Source organism: Balaenoptera borealis (assembly GCF_965194805.1).
Source record: "Balaenoptera borealis genome assembly, contig: HAP1_SCAFFOLD_81, whole genome shotgun sequence".
Classification (NCBI taxonomy): Eukaryota; Metazoa; Chordata; class Mammalia; order Artiodactyla; family Balaenopteridae; genus Balaenoptera; species Balaenoptera borealis.
Window position 1 is genome coordinate 967,175 of NW_028123982.1, and position 18,869 is coordinate 986,043.

The 18,869-nt window shown below is 45.6% G+C and overlaps 2 long non-coding RNA genes across 2 annotated transcripts; both read left to right on the forward strand.

Annotated features, from left to right (window-relative positions):
• Positions 1-245: 245 nt before the first annotated feature.
• LOC309621242 lies at positions 246-3,082 on the forward strand. The gene is made up of 2 exons (XR_014239849.1): positions 246-485; positions 2,295-3,082. It is a non-coding gene; the product is annotated as an uncharacterized lncRNA (long non-coding RNA).
• A 2,231-nt stretch (positions 3,083-5,313) lies between these two features.
• On the forward strand, positions 5,314-17,737 carry LOC309621241. Its single transcript, XR_014239848.1, has 2 exons — positions 5,314-8,576; positions 17,327-17,737. It is a non-coding gene; the product is annotated as an uncharacterized lncRNA (long non-coding RNA).
• Positions 17,738-18,869: the final 1,132 nt, after the last annotated feature.

Consider the following 18,869-nt stretch of genomic DNA (forward strand, 5'->3'; position numbering starts at 1 on the left):
TTCTGGAGCATTGTGATGACAAGGGCCATGGAGCATTGTCAAGGGCCATGGAGCATTGTGATGCCACGGTCATGGAACATTGTGATGACAAGAATTCTGGAGCATTGTGAGGAAACAGGCATGGAGCATTGTGATTATAGGGGACATGGAGCATTGTGATGACATGGGCAGGGAACACTGTGATGACAGCTGTTATGGAGCAATGTGATGAAAAGTGTCGTGGGGCATTGTGATGAGGGGGCCTTGGAGAATTGTGACGACAGGGGTCATGGTGCATTGTGATGACATGGGCCATGGAGCATTGTGAAGACAAGATTCATGGAGCATTGTGATGACACGGGCATGAAGCATGGTAATGACAACAGACCTGGAGCATTGTGATGACAAGGGCATGGAGCATTGTGATTACAGGAGACATGGAGCATTGTGATGACATTGGCAGGGATCATTGTGATTCCAGGGATCATGGAGCATTGTGATGACAAGTGTCATCCAATATTGTGCTGACACAGATCATGGAGCATTTTGATGAGAGTGGCCTTGGAGCACAGTGATGAGAGATGTCATGGGGCATTATGGTGACAGTGGTCAAGGAGCATTGTGATGAAAGTGTTCATGGAACAACGCGATTATCGGGACAATGGAGCATTGTGAATACAAAGGCCATGGAGCATTGAGATAACAGAGTTCATGGAGCATTGTGATGAAAGTGTTCATGGATCACTGGGATGACAAGTGTCCTGGAACCTAGTGATGACACGGTTCATACAGCCTTGAGATGACAAGGGCCAAGGCAAATTGTGATGACACGTGTCATGGGGCATTGTGATGACATTGGTCATCTTTCATTGTGATGACAGTGGTCATGTAGAATTTTGATTAAAGGTATCATGGAGCACTGTGATGACAAAGCCCAAGGAACATTTTGATGACAAGTGTCATTGAGCAATGGGATGACACGGGAATGGAGTATTATGATGACAAGTGTTCTGGAGCATTGTGATGACAAGGGCATGGAGCATTGTGATTACAGGGGCCATGGAGCATTGTGATGACAACGGCATGGAACATTGTGATGACACGGGCATGGGGCATTGTAATGATAGGCTATCTGGAGCATTGTGATGAAAAGGGGATGGAGCATTTTGATGAGAGGGTCCAAGGAGCATTGTGCTGACAATGGCATGGAGCATTGTGATGAAAAGGGTACTGGAGCACTGTGAGGAAAGGAGTCATGGATCATTGTGATGACTTGGGTCATGGAGCTTTTTGATAACAAGTGTCATGTAGCATTGTGATGACACGGTCAAGGAACATTGCGATGACAAGAATTTTGGAGCATTGTGATGAAAGGGCATGGAGCATTGTGATTAAAGGTGACAAGGAGCATTGTGATGATATGGGCAGAGAACTTTGTGATGACAGGGGTCATGGAGCTTTTTGGTAAGAGAGGCCTTGGAGATTTGTGATGGCAGGCGTCATGGGGCATTATGATGACAGCGGTCTTGGAGCATTGTGATGAAAGGGGTCATGGAGCACTGTGATTACAGGGGCCATGGAGCATTGTGAATACAAAGGCTATGGAGCATTGAGATGACAGGGTTCATGGAGCATTGTGAAGAATATGATCATGGATCATTGTGATGACAAGTGTCCTGGAACCTTGTGATGACACGGTTCATGGAGCATTGTGATGACAAGGACCATGGCGAATTGTTATGACATCTGTCATGGGGCATTGTGATGACAGTGGACATCTAGAATTGTGATGAAAGGTATCATGGAGCACTGTGATGACAGGGGCCATGGAACATTGTGATGACAAAGGCCATGGGGCATTGTGATGACAAGTGTCATGGGGCATTTTGATGACATTGGCATGGAGCATTATGATGACATGTGTTCTGAAGCATTTTGATGACAAGGGCATGGAACTTTGTGATGAGAGGGTCCATGGAACATTGTGATGACAAAGGCCATGGAGCATTGTGATGACAAGTGTCATGGGGCATTTTGATGACATTGGCGTGGAGCATTATGATGACAAGAGTTCTGGAGCATTTTGATGACAAGGGCATGGAGCATTGTGATGCCACGGTCATGGAACATTGTGATGACAAGAATTCTGGAGAATTGTGAGGAAACAGGCATGGAGCATTGTGATGAAAGGGGCCATGGAGCATTGAGATGACAGGCGTCATGAGGCATGGTGATGCCAGTGGTCATGGAGCATTGCGATGAAAGAGATCATGGAGCAATACGATAACAGGGGCCATGGAGCATTGTGTTGATAGGTGTATTTGAGCATTGTGATGAAAGTAGTCATGGATCATTGTGATGACATGTGTCTTGGAACACTGTGATGACACGGTTCATCGAGTATTGTGATGACAAGGGTCATAGCGAATTGTGACGACAGGTGTCATGGGGCATTGTGATGACATTGATCATCTAGGAATTGTGATGAAAGGTGTCATGGAGCACTGTGATGACTGGGGCCATGAAGCATTGTTATGAAAATTGTCCTGGATTATTGTGATGACAGCAGTCATGGAGCATTGTGTTGACAAGGGTATGGACTATTGTGATGACAATGGTCATGGAGCAATGTGATGAAAGTTTTCATGGAACATCGTGATGAAAAGTGCCTGGGAGCATTGTGACGATAAAGGCCATGGAGCATTGTGATGACAAGTGTCATGGAGCATTGTAATGAAAGGTTTCATTGTGCACTGTGATGACAAGGGGGATGGAGTATTGTGATGAAATTGGTCCTGGAGCATTGTGATAACGAAAGCCATGGAGTTTTGTGATGACAGGCATCATGGAGCATTGTGAAGAAAGGGGCCATGGGGAATTGTAATGACAATCGAGAAATGTGATGAAAATGGTCAGCGAGCATAGTGATTAAAGTGGTCATTGAGAATTGTGATGAAAAGCGACATAGAGCATTGTGATGACAAAGGTCATGGAGAACAGTGATGACCAGGGTATTGAAGCATTGTGATGACATGGTCATGGAACATTGTGATGACAAGAATTCTGGAGCATTGTGATGACATGGGCCATGGAGCATTGTCAAGGGCCATGGAGCATTGTGATGCCATGGTCATGGAACATTGTGATGACAAGAATTCTGGAGCATTGTGAGGAAACAGGCATGGAGCATTGTGATTATAGGGGACATGGAGCATTGTGATGACATGGGCAGGGAACACTGTGATGACAGGTGTTATGGAGCAATGTGATGACAAGTGTCATGGAGCATTGCGATGAGAGGGGCCTTGGAGAATTGTGATGACAGGGGTCATGGTGCATTGTGATGACATGGGCCATGGAGCATTGTGAAGACAAGATTCATGGAGCATTGTGATGACACGGGCATGAAGCATGGTAATGACAACAGACCTGGAGCATTGTGATGACAAGGGCATGGAGCATTGTGATTACAGGAGACATGGAGCATTGTGATGATATTGGCAGGGATCATTCTGATTCCAGGGATCATGGAGCATTGTGATGTCAAGTGTCATCCAATATTGTGCTGACACAGATCATGTAGCATTTTGATGAGAGTGGCCATGGAGCACAGTGATGAGAGACGTCATGGGGCATTATGGTGACAGTGGTCAAGGAGCATTGTGATGAAAGTGTTCATGGAGCAACGCGATTATCGGGACAATGGAGCATTGTGAATACAAAGGCCATGGAGCATTGAGATAACAGAATTGATGGAACATTGTGATGAAAGTGGTCATGGATCACTGGGAAGACAAGTGTCCTGGAACCTAGTGATGACACGGGTCATACAGCCTTCAGAGGACAAGGGCCAAGGCGAATTGTGATGATACGTGTCATGGGGCATTGTGATGACATTGGTCATCTTGCATTGTGATGACAGTGGTCATGTAGAATTTTGATTAAAGGTATCATGGAGCACTGTGATGACAAAGGCCAAGGAACATTTTGATGACAAGTGTCATTGAGCAATGGGATGACACGGGAATGGAGTATTATGATGACAAGTGTTATGGAGCAATGTGATGACAAGTGTCATGGAGCATTGTGATGAGAGGGTCCATGGAGCATTGTGATGACACGTGCATGAAGCATGGTAATGACAACAGACCTGGAGCATTGTGATGACAAGGGCATGGAGCATTGTGATTACAGGCGACATGGAGCATTGTGATGACATTGGCAGGGATCATTCTGATTCCAGGGATCATGGAGCATTGTGATGTCAAGTGTCATCCAATATTGTGCTGACACAGATCATGTAGCATTTTGATGAGATTGGCCTTGGAGCACAGTGGTGAGAGACGTCATGGGGCATTATGGTGACAGTGGTCAAGGAGCATTCTGATGAAAGTGTTCATGCAGCAACGCGATTATCGGGACAATGGAGCATTGTGAATACAAAGGCCATGGAGCATTGAGATAACAGAATTCATGGAACATTGTGATGAAAGTGGTCATGGATCACTGGGATGACAAGTGTCCTGGAACCTAGTAATGACACGGTTCATAGAGCCTTCAGAGGACAAGGGCAAAGGCGAATTGTGATGATACGTGTCATGGGGCATTGTGATGACATTGGTCATGTAGAATTTTGATTAAAGGTATCATGGAGCACTGTGATGACAAAGGCCAAGGAACATTTTAATGACAAGTGTCATTGAGCAATGGGATGACACGGGAATGGAGTATTATGATGACAAGTGTTCTGGAGCATTGTGATGACAAGGGCATGGAGCATTGTGATTACAGGGGCCATGGAGCATTGTGATGACAACGGCATGGAGCATTGTGATGACACGGGCATGGAGCATTGTAATGATAGGCTATCTGGAGCATTGTGATGAAAAGGGGATGGAGCATTTTGATGAGAGGGTCCAAGGAGCATTGTGCTGACAATGGCATGGAGCAATGTGATGAAAAGGGTACTGGAGCACTGTGGGGAAAGGAGTCATGGATCACTATGATGACAGGGGTCATGGAGCTTTGTTATGACAAGGGTCATGGAGCATTGTGATGACATGGTCAATGAACATTGCGATGACAAGAATTCTGGAGCATTGTGATGACAAGGGCCATGGAGCATTGTCAAGGGCCATGGAGCATTGTGATGCCACGGTCATGGAACATTGTGATGACAAGAATTCTGGAGCATTGTGAGGAAACAGGCATGGAGCATTGTGATTATAGGGGACATGGAGCATTGTGATGACATGGGCAGGGAACACTGTGATGACAGCTGTTATGGAGCAATGTGATGAAAAGTGTCGTGGGGCATTGTGATGAGGGGGCCTTGGAGAATTGTGACGACAGGGGTCATGGTGCATTGTGATGACATGGGCCATGGAGCATTGTGAAGACAAGATTCATGGAGCATTGTGATGACACGGGCATGAAGCATGGTAATGACAACAGACCTGGAGCATTGTGATGACAAGGGCATGGAGCATTGTGATTACAGGAGACATGGAGCATTGTGATGACATTGGCAGGGATCATTGTGATTCCAGGGATCATGGAGCATTGTGATGACAAGTGTCATCCAATATTGTGCTGACACAGATCATGGAGCATTTTGATGAGAGTGGCCTTGGAGCACAGTGATGAGAGACGTCATGGGGCATTATGGTGACAGTGGTCAAGGAGCATTGTGATGAAAGTGTTCATGGAGCAAAGCGATTATCGGGACAATGGAGCATTGTGAATACAAAGGCCATGGAGCATTGAGATAACAGAGTTCATGGAGCATTGTGATGAAAGTGTTCATGGATCACTGGGATGACAAGTGTCCTGGAACCTAGTGATGACACGGTTCATACAGCCTTGAGATGACAAGGGCCAAGGCAAATTGTGATGACACGTGTCATGGGGCATTGTGATGACATTGGTCATCTTTCATTGTGATGACAGTGGTCATGTAGAATTTTGATTAAAGGTATCATGGAGCACTGTGATGACAAAGCCCAAGGAACATTTTGATGACAAGTGTCATTGAGCAATGGGATGACACGGGAATGGAGTATTATGATGACAAGTGTTCTGGAGCATTGTGATGACAAGGGCATGGAGCATTGTGATTACAGGGGCCATGGAGCATTGTGATGACAACGGCATGGAACATTGTGATGACACGGGCATGGGGCATTGTAATGATAGGCTATCTGGAGCATTGTGATGAAAAGGGGATGGAGCATTTTGATGAGAGGGTCCAAGGAGCATTGTGCTGACAATGGCATGGAGCATTGTGATGAAAAGGGTACTGGAGCACTGTGAGGAAAGGAGTCATGGATCATTGTGATGACTTGGGTCATGGAGCTTTTTGATAACAAGTGTCATGTAGCATTGTGATGACACGGTCAAGGAACATTGCGATGACAAGAATTTTGGAGCATTGTGATGAAAGGGCATGGAGCATTGTGATTAAAGGTGACAAGGAGCATTGTGATGATATGGGCAGAGAACTTTGTGATGACAGGGGTCATGGAGCTTTTTGGTAAGAGAGGTCTTGGAGATTTGTGATGGCAGGCGTCATGGGGCATTATGATGACAGCGGTCTTGGAGCATTGTGATGAAAGGGGTCATGGAGCACTGTGATTACAGGGGCCATGGAGCATTGTGAATACAAAGGCTATGGAGCATTGAGATGACAGGGTTCATGGAGCATTGTGAAGAATATGATCATGGATCATTGTGATGACAAGTGTCCTGGAACCTTGTGATGACACGGTTCATGGAGCATTGTGATGACAAGGACCATGGCGAATTGTGATGACATCTGTCATGGGGCATTGTGATGACAGTGGACATCTAGAATTGTGATGAAAGGTATCATGGAGCACTGTGATGACAGGGGCCATGGAACATTGTGATGACAAAGGCCATGGGGCATTGTGATGACAAGTGTCACGGGGCATTTTGATGACATTGGCATGGAGCATTATGATGACATGTGTTCTGAAGCATTTTGATGACAAGGGCATGGAACTTTGTGATGAGAGGGTCCATGGAACATTGTGATGACAAAGGCCATGGAGCATTGTGATGACAAGTGTCATGGGGCATTTTGATGACATTGGCGTGGAGCATTATGATGACAAGAGTTCTGGAGCATTTTGATGACAAGGGCATGGAGCATTGTGATGCCACGGTCATGGAACATTGTGATGACAAGAATTCTGGAGAATTGTGAGGAAACAGGCATGGAGCATTGTGATGAAAGGGGCCATGGAGCATTGAGATGACAGGCGTCATGAGGCATGGTGATGCCAGTGGTCATGGAGCATTGCGATGAAAGAGATCATGGAGCAATACGATAACAGGGGCCATGGAGCATTGTGTTGACAGGTGTATTTGAGCATTGTGATGAAAGTAGTCATGGATCATTGTGATGACATGTGTCCTGGAACACTGTGATGACACGGTTCATCGAGTATTGTGATGACAAGGGTCATAGCGAATTGTGACGACAGGTGTCATGGGGCATTGTGATGACATTGATCATCTAGGAATTGTGATGAAAGGTGTCATGGAGCACTGTGATGACTGGGGCCATGAAGCATTGTTATGAAAATTGTCCTGGATTATTGTGATGACAGCAGTCATGGAGCATTGTGTTGACAAGGGTATGGACTATTGTGATGACAATGGTCATGGAGCAATGTGATGAAAGTTTTCATGGAACATCGTGATGAAAAGTGCCTGGGAGCATTGTGACGATAAAGGCCATGGAGCATTGTGATGACAAGTGTCATGGAGCATTGTAATGAAAGGTTTCATTGTGCACTGTGATGACAAGGGGGATGGAGTATTGTGATGAAATTGGTCCTGGAGCATTGTGATAACGAAAGCCATGGAGTTTTGTGATGACAGGCATCATGGAGCATTGTGAAGAAAGGGGCCATGGGGAATTGTAATGACAATCGAGAAATGTGATGAAAATGGTCAGCGAGCATAGTGATTAAAGTGGTCATTGAGAATTGTGATGAAAAGCGACATAGAGCATTGTGATGACAAAGGTCATGGAGAACAGTGATGACCAGGGTCATGTAGCATTGTGATGACACGGTCATGGAACATTGTGATGACAAGAATTCTGGAGCATTGTGATGACAAGGGCCATGGAGCATTGTGATGCCACGGTCATGGAACATTGTGATGACAAGAATTCTGGAGCATTGTGAGGAAATAGGCATGAAACATTGTGATTATAGGGGACATGGAGCATTGTGATGAGATGGGCAGGGAACACTGTGATGACAGCTGTTATGGAGCAATGTGATGACAAGTGTCGTGGAGCATTGTGATGTGAGGGGCCTTGGAGAATTGTGATGACAGTGGTCATGGAGCATTGTGATGACATGGGCCATGGAGCATTGTGAAGACAAGATTCATGGAGCATTGTGATGACACGGTCATGAAGCATGGTGATGACAACAGACCTGGAGCATTGTGATGACAAGGGCATGGAGCATTGTGATTAGGGGAGACATGGAGCATTGTGATGACATTGGCAGGGATCATTGTGATTCCAGGGATTATGGAGCATTGTGATGACAAGTGTCATCCAATATTGTGCTGACACAGATCATGGAGCATTTTGATGAGAGTGGCCTTGGAGCACAGTGATGAGAGACGTCATGGGGCATTATGGTGACAGTGGTCAAGGATCATTGTGATGAAAGTGTTCATGGAGCAATGCGATTATCTGGACAATGGAGCATTGTGAATACAAAGGCTATGGAGCACTGAGATGACAGGGTTCATGGAGCATTGTGATGAAAGTGATCATGGATCATTGTGATGAAAAGTGTCCTGGAACCTTGTGATGACATGGTTCATGGAGCATTGTGATGACAAGGACCATGGCGAATTGTGATGACATCTGTCATGGGGCATTGTGATGACAGTGGTCATCTAGAATTGTGATGAAAGGTGTTATGGAGCACTGTGATAACAGGGGCCATGGAACATTGTGATGACAAAGGCCATGGAGCATTGTGATGACAAGTTTCATGGGGCATTTTGATGACATTGGCATAGAGCATTATGATGACAAGTGTTCTGGAGCATTTTGATGACAAGGGCATGGAGTATTGTGAGGACAGGAGGCATGGAACATTGTGATGACAAAGGCCATGGAGCATTGTGATGACAAGTGTCATGGGGCATTTTGATGACATTGGCATGGAGCATTATGATGACAAGAGTTCTGGAGCATTTTGATGACAAGGGCATGGAGCATTGTGATGACAGGGCCCATGGAGCATTGTGATGAAAAGGGCAGGGAACATTGTGATGACTGGGTTCATGGAGCATTGTGATGAAAGGGGCCATGGAGCATTGAGATGACAGGCGTCATGAGGCATGGTGATGACAGTGGTCATGGAGCATTGTGATGAAAGCGATCATGGAGCAATATGATAACAGGGGCCATGGAGCATTTTGATGACAGGTGTACTGGAGCATTGTGATGAAAGTAGTCATGGATCATTGTGATGACATGTGTCCTGGATCACTGTGATGACACGGTTCATCGAGTATTGTGATGACAAGGGTCATAGCGAATTGTGACTACAGGTGTCATGGGTCATTGTGATGACATTGATCATCTAGGAATTGTGATGAAAGGTGTCATGGAGCCCTGTGATGACTGGGGGCATGAAGCATTGTTATGAAAATTGTCCTGGATTATTGTGATGACAGCAGTCATGGAGCATTGTGTTGACAAGGGTATGGACTATTGTGATGACAATGGTCATGGAGCAATGTGATGAAAGTTTTCATGGAACATCGTGATGAAAAGTGCCTGGGAGCATTGTGACGATAAAGGCCATGGAGCATTGTGATGACAAGTGTCATGGAGCATTGTAATGAAAGGTTTCATTGTGCACTGTGATGACAAGGGGGATGGAGTATTGTGATGAAACTGGTCCTGGAGCATTGTGATAACAAAAGCCATGGAGTTTGTGCTGACAGGCATCATGGAGCATTGTGAAGAAAGGGGCCATGGGGAATTGTAATGACAATAGAGAAATGTGATGAAAATGGTCAGCGAGCATAGTGATTAAAGTGGTCATTGAGAATTGTGATGAAAAGCGACATAGAGCATTGTGATGACAAATGTCATGGAGAAATGTGATGACCAGGGTCATGTAGCATTGTGATGACACGGTCATGGAACATTGTGATGACAAGAATTCTGGAGCATTGTGAGGAAACAGGCATGGAGCATTGTGATGACATGGGCAGGGAACACTGTGATGACAGGTGTTATGGAGCAATGTGATGACAAGTGTCGTGGAACATTGTGATGAGAGGGGCCTTGGAGAATTGTGATGACAGTGGTCATGGAGCATTGTGATGACATGGGCCATGGAGCATTGTGAAGACAAGATTCATGGAGCATTGTGATGACACGGGCATGAAGCATGGTGATGACAACAGACCTGGAGCATTGTGATGACAAGGGCATGGAGCATTGTGATTACAGGAGACATGGAGCATTGTGATGACATTGGCAGGGATCCTTGTGATTACAGGGATCATGAAGCATTGTGATGACAAGTGTCATCCAATATTGTGCTGACACAGATCATGGAGCATTTTGATGAGAGTGGCCTTGGAGCACAGTGATGAGAGATGTCATGGGGCATTATGGTGACAGTGGTCAAGGAGCATTTTGATGAAAGTGTTCATGGAGCAACGCGATTATCGGGACAATGGAGCATTGTGAATACAAAGGCCATGGAGCATTGAGATAAGAGAGTTCATGGAGCATTGTGATGAAAGTGGTCATGGATCACTGTGATGACAAGTGTCCTGGAACCTAGTGATGACACGGTTCATACAGCCTTGAGATGACAAGGGCCAAGGCGAATTGTGATGACACGTGTCATGGGGCATTTTGATGATATCAGTTATCTTGCATTGTGATGACAGTGGTCATGTAGAATTTTGATTAAAGGTATCATGGAGCACTGTGATGACAAAGGACAAGGAACATTTTGATGACAAGTGTCATTGAGCAATGGGATGACACGGGAATGGAGTATTATGATGACAAGTGTTCTGGAGCATTTTGATGACGAGGGCATGGAGCATTGTGATTAGAGGGGCCATGGAGCATTGTGATGACAACGGCATGGAGCATTGAGATGACAGGGTTCCTGGAGCATTGTGATGAAAGTGATGATTGATCATTGTGATGACAAGTGTCCTGGAACCTTGTGATGACACGGTTCATGGAGCATTGTGATGACAAGGTCCATGGCGAATTGTGATGACATCTGTCATGGGGCATTGTGAAGACAGTGGTCATCTAGAATTGTGATGAAAGGTATCAGGGAGCACTGTGATGACAGGGGCCATGGAGCATTGGGATGACAAGTGTCATGGGGCATTGTGATGACATTGGCGTGGAGCATTATGATGACAAGAGTTCTGGAGCATTTTGATGACAAGGGCATGGAGCTTTGTGATGAGAGGGGCCATGGAACATTGTGATGACAAAGGCCATGGATCATTGTGATGACAAGAGTCATGGGGCATTTTGATGACATTGGCATGGGGCATTATGATGACAAGAGTTCTGGAGCATTTTGATGACAAGGGCATGGAGCATTGTGATGACTTGGGCAGGGAACACTGTGATGACAGGTGTCATGGAGAATTGTGATGAAAAGCCTCATGGAACATTGTGCTGACAGGGATCATGGAGCTTTTTCGTAAGAGAGGCCTTGGAGATTTGTGATGGCAGGCGTCATGGGGCATTGTGATGACAGCTGTCTTGGAGCATTGTGATGAAAGGAGTCATGGAGCATTGGGATGACATGGGCCAGGGAGCATTGTGAAGACAAGATTCATGGAGCATTGTGATTACACGGGCATGAAGCATGGTGATGACAACAGACCTGGAGCATTGTGATGAAAAGGGCATGGATCATTGTGATTACAGGAGAAATGGAGCATTGTGAATACAAAGGCTATGGAGCATTGAGATGACAGGGTTCATGGCGCATTGTGATGAAAGTGGTCATGGATCACTGTGAAGACAAGTGTCCTGGAACCTAGTGATGACACGGCTCATACAGCCTTGAGATGACAAGGGCCAAGGCGAATTGTGATGACACGTGTCATGGGGCATTGTGATGACATTGGTCATCTTGCAGTGTGATGACAATGGTCATGTAGAATTTTGATTAAAGGTATCATGGAGCACTGTGATGACAAAGGCCAAGGAACATTTTGATGACAAGTGTCATTGAGCAATGGGATGACACGGGAATGGAGTATTATGATGACAAGTGTTCTGGAGCATTGTGATGACAAGGGGATGGAGCATTGTGATTACAGGGGCCATGGAGCATTGTGATGACAACGGCATGGAGCATTGTTATGACATGAGCATGGAGCATTGTAATGATAGGCTATCTGGAGCATTGTGATGAAAAGGGGATGCAGCATTTTGATGAAAGGGTCCAAGGAGCATTGTGCTGACCATGGCATGGAGCATTGTGATGATAAGGGTACTGGAGCACTGTGAGGAAAGGAGTCATGGACCATTGTGATGACAGGGGTCATGGAGCATTGTGATGACACGGTCAAGGAACATTGTGATGACAAGAATTCTGGAGCATTGTGATGAAAGGGCATGGAGCATTGTGATGACAAAGGTCATGGAGAACAGTGATGACCAGGGTATTGTACATTGTGATGACATATTCATGGAATATTGTGATGACAAGAATTCTGGAGCATTGTGATGACAAGGGCCATGGAGCATTTTGATGCCACAGTCATGGAACATTGTGATGACAAGAATTCTGGAGCATCGTGAGGAAACATGCATGGAGCATTGTGATTATAGGGGACATGGAGCATTGTGATGACATGGGCAGGGAACACTGTGATGACAGGTGATATGGAGCAATGTGATGACAAGTGTCGTGGAGCATTGTGATGAGAGGGGCCTTGGAGAATTGTGATGACAGTGGTCAAGGAACATTGTGATGACATGGGCCATGGAGCATTATGAAGACAAGATTCATGGAGCATTGTGATGACACGGGCATGAAGCATGGTGATGACAACAGACCTGGAGCATTGTGAGGACAAGGGCATGGAGCATTGTGATTACAGGAGACATGGAGCATTGTGATGAAATTGGCAGGGATCATTGTTATTACAGAGATCATGGAGCATTGTGATGACAAGTGTCATCCAATATTGTGCTGACACAGATCATGGAGCATTTTGATGAAAGTGGCCTTGGAGCACAGTGATGAGAGACGTCATGGGGCATTATGGTGACAGTGGTCAAGGAGCATTTTGATGAAAGTGTTCATGGAGCAACGCGATTATCGGGACAATGGAGCATTGTGAATACAAAGGCCATGGAGCATTGAGATAAGAGAGTTCATGGAGCATTGTGATGAAAGTGGTCATGGATCACTGTGAAGACAAGTGTCCTGGAAACTAGTGATGACACGGTTCATACAGCCTTGAGATGACAAGGGCCAATGTGAATTGTGATGACACGTGTCATGGGGCATTGTGATGACATTGGTCATCTTGCATTGTGATGACAGTGGTCATGTAGTATTTTGATTAAATGTACCATGGAGCACTGTGATGACAAAGGCCAAGGAACATTTTGATGACAAGTGTCTTTGAGCAATGGGATAACACAGGAAGGGAGTATTATGATGACAAGTGTTCTGGAGCATTGTGGTGACAAGGGCATGGAGCATTGTAATGATAGGCTGTCTGGAGCATTGTGATGAAAAGGGGATGGAGCATTTTGATGACAGGGTCCAAGGAGCATTGTGCTGACAATGGCACAGAGCATTGTGATGAAAAGGGTACTGGAGCACTGTGAGGAAAGGAGTCATAGATCATTGTGATGACAGGGGTCATGGAGCTTTGTGATGACAAGGGTCATGAAGCATTGTGATGACACGGTAAAGGAACATTGCGATGACAAGAATTCTGGAGCATTGTCATGAAAGGGCATGGAGCACTGTGATTAAATGTGACAGGGAGCATTGTGATGATATGGGCAGACAACTTTGTGATGACAGGGGTCATGAAGGTTTTTGGTAAGAGAGGCCTTGGAGATTTGTGATGGCAGGCATCATGGGGCATTGTGATGACAGCGGTCTTGGAGCATTGTGATGAAAGGGGTCATGGAGCACTGTGATTGCAGGGGCCATGGAGCATTGTGAATACAAAGGCTATGGAGCATTGAGATGACAGGGTTCATGGAGCATTGTGATGAAAGTGATCATGGATCATTGTGATGACAAGTATCCTGGAACCTTGTGATGACATGGTTCATGGAGCATTGTGATGACAAGGACCATGGCGAATTGTGATGACATCTGTCATGGGGCATTGTGATGACAGTGGTCATCTAGAATTGTGATGAAAGGTATCATGGAGCACTGTGATGACAGGGGCCATAGAACATTGTGATGACAAAGGCCATGGAGCATTGTGATGACAAGTGTCATGGGGCATTTTGATGACATTGGCATGGAGCATTATGATGACAAGAGTTCTGGAGCATTTTGATGACAAGGGCATGGAGCTTTGTGATGAGAGGGGCCATGGAACATTGTGATGACAAAGGCCATGGAGCATTGTGATGCCAAGTGTCATGGGGCATTTTTATGACATTGGCATGGAGCATTATGATGACAAGAGTTATGGAGCATTTTGATGACAAGGGCATGGAGCATTGTGATGACAGGGTCCATGGAACATTGTGATGACAAAGGCCATGGAGCATTGTGATGCCACGGTCATGGAACATTGGGATGACAAGAATTTTGGAGCATCGTTAGGAAAAAGGCATGGAGCATTGTGATTATAGGGGACATGGAGCATTGTGATGACATGGGCAGGGAACACTGTGATGACAGGTGTTATGGAGCAATGTGATGACAAGTGTCGTGGAGCATTGTGATGAGAGGGGCCTTGGAGAATTGTGATGACAGGGGTCATGGAGCATTGGGATGACATGGGCCATGGAGCAATGTGAAGACAAGATTCATGGAGCCTTGTGATGACACGGGCATGAAGCATGGTGATGACAACAGACCTGGAGCATTGTGATGACAAGGGCAAGGAGCATTGTGATTACAGGAGACATGGAGCATTGTGATGACATTGGCAGGGATCATTGTGATTCCAGGGATCATGGAGCATTGTGATGACAAGTGTCATCCAATATTGTGCTGACACAGATCATGGAGCATTTTGATGAAAGTGGCCTTGGAGCACAGTGATGAGAGACGTCATGGGGCATTATGGTGACAGTGGTCAAGGAGCATAGTGATGAAAGTGTTCATGGAGCAACGCGATTATCGGGACAATGGAGCATTGTGAATACAAAGGCCGTGGAGCATTGAGATAACACAGTTCATGGAGCATTGTGATGAAAGTGGTCATGGATCACTGTGATGACAAGTGTCCTGGAACCTAGTGATGACACGGTTCATACAGACTTGAGATGACAAGGGCCAAGGCGAATTGTGATGACATTGGTCATCTTGCATTGTGATGACAGTGGTCATGTAGAATTTTGGTTAAAGGTATCATGGAGCACTGTGATGACAAAGGCCTAGGAACATTTTGATGACAAGTGTCATTGAGCAATGGGATGACACGGGACTGGAGTATTATGATGACAAGTGTTCTGGAGCATTGTGATGACAAGGGGATGGAGCATTGTGATTACAGGGGCCATGGAGCATTGTGATGAGAACGGCATGGAGCATTGTGATGAAAAGGGTACTGGAGCACTGTGAGGAAAGGAGTCATGGATCATTGTGATGACAGGGGTCATGTAGCTTTGTGATGACAAGGGTCATGGAGCATTGTGATGACACGGTCAAGGAACATTGCGATGACAAGAATTCTGGAGCATTGTGATGAAAGGGCATGGAGCATTGTGATTAAAGGTGACAAGGAGCATTGTGATGATATGGGCAGAGAACTTTGTGATGACAGGGGTCATGGAGCATTGTGATGAAAAGCGTCATGGAATATTGTGCTGACAGGAATCATGGAGCTTTTTGGTAAGAGAGGCCTTGGAGATTTGTGATGGCAGGCGTCATGGGGCATTGTGATGACAGCGGTCTTGGAGCTTTGTGATGAAAGGGGTCATGGAGCACTGTGATTACAGGGTCAATGGAGCATTGTGAATACAAAGGCTATGGAGCATTGAGATGACAGGTTTTATGGAGCATTGTGATGAAAGTGATCATGGATCATTGTGATGACAAATGTCCTGGAACCTTGTGATGACATGGTTCATGGAGCATTGTGATGACAAGGACCATGGCGAATTGTGATGAAACCTGTCATGGGGTATTTTGGTGACAGTGGTCATCTAGAATTGTGATGAAAGTTATCATGGAGCACTGTGATAACAGGGGCCATGGAACATTGTGATGACAAAGGCCATGGAGCATTGTGATGACAAGTGTCATGGGGCATTTTGATGACATTCGCATAGAGCATTATGATGCCAAGAGTTCTGGAGCATTTTGATGACAAGGGCATGGAGTATTGTGAGGACAGGAGCCATGGAACATTGTGATGACAAAGGCCATGGAGCATTGTGATGACAAGTGTCATGGGGCATTTTGATGACATTGGCATGGAGCATTATGATGACAAGAGTTCTGGAGCATTTTGATGACAAGGGCATGGAGCATTGTGATGACAGGGCCCATGGAGCATTGTGATGAAAAGAGCAGGGAACATTGTGATGACTGTGTTCATGGAGCATTGTGATGAAAGGGGCCATGGAGCATTGAGATGACAGGCATCATGAGGCATGGTGATGACAGTGGTCATGGAGCATTGTGATGAAACAGATCATGGAGCAATATGATAACAGGGGCCATGGCGCATTTTGGTGACAGTTGTAATGGAGCATTGTGATGAAAGTAGTCATGGATCATTGTGATGACATGTGTCCTGGAACACTGTGATGACATGGTTCATCGAGTATTGTGATGACAAGGGTCATAGCAAATTGTGACGACAGGTGTCATGGGGCATTGTGATGACATTAATCATCTAGGAATTGTGATGAAAGGTGTCCTGGAGCACTGTGATGACTGGGGACATGAAGCATTGTTATGAAAATTGTCCTGGATTATTGTGATGACAGCAGTCATGGAGCATTGTGTTGACAAGGGTATGGACTATTGTGATGACAATGGTCATGGAGCAATGTGATGAAAGTTTTCATGGAACATCGTGATGAAAAGTGCCTGGGAGCATTGTGACGATAAAGGCCATGGAGCATTGTGATGACAAGTGTCATGGAGCATTGTAATGAAAGGTTTAATTGTGCACTGTGATGACAAGGGGGATGGAGTATTGTGATGAAACTGGTCCTGGAGCATTGTGATAACAAAAGCCATGGAGCTTTGTGCTGACAGGCATCATGGAGCATTGTGAAGAAAGGGGCCATGGGGAATTGTAAAGACAATAGAGAAATGTGATGAAAATGGTCAGCGAGCGTAGTGATTAAAGTTGTCATTGAGAATTGTGATGAAAAGCGACATGGAGCATTGTGATGACAAATGTCATGGAGAACAGTGATGACCAGGGTCATGTTGCATTGTGATGACACGGTCATGGAACACTGTGATGACACGAATTCTGGAGGATTGTGATGACAAGGGCCATGGAGTATTGTGATGCCACTGTCACGGAACATTGTGATGACAAGAATTCTGGAGCATCGTGAGGAAAAAGGCATGGAGCATTGTGATTATAGGGGACATGGAGCATTGTGATGACATGGGCAGGGAACACTGTGCTGACAGGTGTTATGGAGCAATGTGATGAAAAGTGTCGTGGAGCATTGTGATGAGAGGGGCCTTGGAGAATTGTGATGACAGGTGTCATGGAGCATTGGGATGACATGGGCCATGGAGCATTGTGAAGACAAGATTCATGGAGCATTGTGATGACACGGGCATGAAGCATGGTTATGACAACAGACCTGGAGAATTGTGATGACAAGGGCATTGAGCATTGTGATTACAAAAGACATGGTGCACTGTGATGACATTGGCAGGGATCATTGTGATTACAGGGATCATGGAGAATTGTGATGACAAGTGTCATCCAATACTGTGCTGACACAGATCATGGAGCATTTTGATGAGAGTGGCCTTGGAGCACAGTGATGAGAGACGTCATGGGGCATTATGGTGACAGTGGTCAAGGAGCATTGTGATGAAAGTGTTCATGGAGCAACGCGATTATTGGGACAATGGAGCATTGTGAATACAAAGGCAATGGAGCATTGAGATAAGAGAGTTCATGGAGCATTGTGATGAAAGTGGTCATGGATCATTGTGATGACAAGTGTCCTGGAACCTTGTGATGACACGGTTCATGGAGCATTGTGATGACAAGGACCATGGCGAATTGTTATGACATCTGTCATGGGGCATTGTGATGACAGTGGACATCTAGAATTGAGATGAAAGGTATCAGGGAGCACTGTGATGACAGGGGCCATGGAACATTGTGATGACAAAGGCCATGGGGCATTGTGATGACAAGTGTCACGGGGCATTTTGATGACATTGGCATGGAGCATTATGATGACATGTGTTCTGAAGCATTTTGATGACAAGGGCATGGAACTTTGTGATGAGAGGGTCCATGGAACATTGTGATGACAAAGGCCATGGAGCATTGTGATGACAAGTGTCATGGGGCATTTTGATGACATTGGCGTGGAGCATTATGATGACAAGAGTTCTGGAGCATTTTGATGACAAGGGCATGGAGCATTGTGATGACTGGGGTCATGGGGC